We start from the raw sequence: 1,343 nt of genomic DNA, 5'->3' as shown, positions 1-1,343 counted from the left end.
TCAAATGGCTCATTCGGCTCGGGTAACACTAACACAGGTGTAGTGGTCAACTTTTTCTTCAATGTCTAAAAGCTCTCCTCGCACTTAGGAGTCCAAACAAACGGAGTGTCTTTGCGGGTTAACTTTGTCATTGGCAAAGCTATCTGTGAAAAGCCCTTGATAAACCTTCGGTAATAGCCAGCTAAACCCAGAAAACTCCTTATCTATGTTATGGTGTTTGGTTGCTTCCAATCCATCACAGCCTCCACCTTAGTTGAATCTACGGTTATTCCCTTCTTACTCACCACATGGCCCAAAAACTTCACCTCACTCTTCCAAAACTCACACTTAGACAGCTTTGCATAGAGTTTCTTCTCCTTTAGAATCTGCAACACGGTCCTCAAGTGTTCCGCATGCTCTTCTTTAGTCTTGGAATAAATCAGTATGTCATCAATAAAGACAACAACGAATTTATCCAGAAACGGACGAAAAACCCTATTCATGTAATCCATAAACACTGGAGGAGCGTTCGTCAACCCGAAAGACATTACAGTGTACTCGTAATGACCATAACGAGTCCTGAAAGCGGTCTTAGGGATATCCTCACCCCTCACCCTTATCTGGTGATAACCGGATCGCAAATCGATTTTGGAGAAAACTCCAGCTCCTTGTAACTGATCCATGAGATCATCAATTCTCGGCAATGGGTACTTATTCTTTATGGTAACCTTGTTCAGCTGCCTGTAATCCACACAGAGCCGCATACTCCCATCCTTCTTCTTTACCAGTAACACTGGAGCACCCCACGGAGAGACACTTGGTCGTATGAAATTCTTTCCCAATAAATCCTCTAACTGAGACTTTAACTCGTTCATCTCTAACGGTGACATCCTATAAGGAGCACTTGAGATTGGTCCCGCCCCGGGCACCAATTCAATAGCAAACTCAACCTCTCGGTTAGGTGGAAACTCATCAATATCATCGGGAAACACTTCCGGAAACTCACACACAACCGGAATCTGTTCCAACCTTTGATCATCACCCGAAACGCCCGCAGTTAACAACATGATACCCTGACATTCGGTTTCGGAACAATTCACCATCATCGAATTCAAGTAATAATTATTCACCACGACCGGCCCTTCAGTATCTTCTGGCATAAAGTACACCGACTTTGTAGAACAATCTAGTAGAACATGGTTCTTAGATAACCAGTCCAATCCCAAGATAAGATCAAGACCAATCATCGGCAAGCAGACTAAATTATGAATAAAATCACGCTGTTTGAACCTAAAGGAAACTTCCGGGCATCCTAGCCTAGTTACCATGGCTTCATGGGTAGCATTATACACTCTTAGATCATA

Source organism: Arachis duranensis, chromosome 6 (genome assembly GCF_000817695.3).
Source record: "Arachis duranensis cultivar V14167 chromosome 6, aradu.V14167.gnm2.J7QH, whole genome shotgun sequence".
NCBI classification, from domain to species: domain Eukaryota; kingdom Viridiplantae; phylum Streptophyta; class Magnoliopsida; order Fabales; family Fabaceae; genus Arachis; species Arachis duranensis.
Note: the sequence above shows the minus strand (reverse complement) of the source record.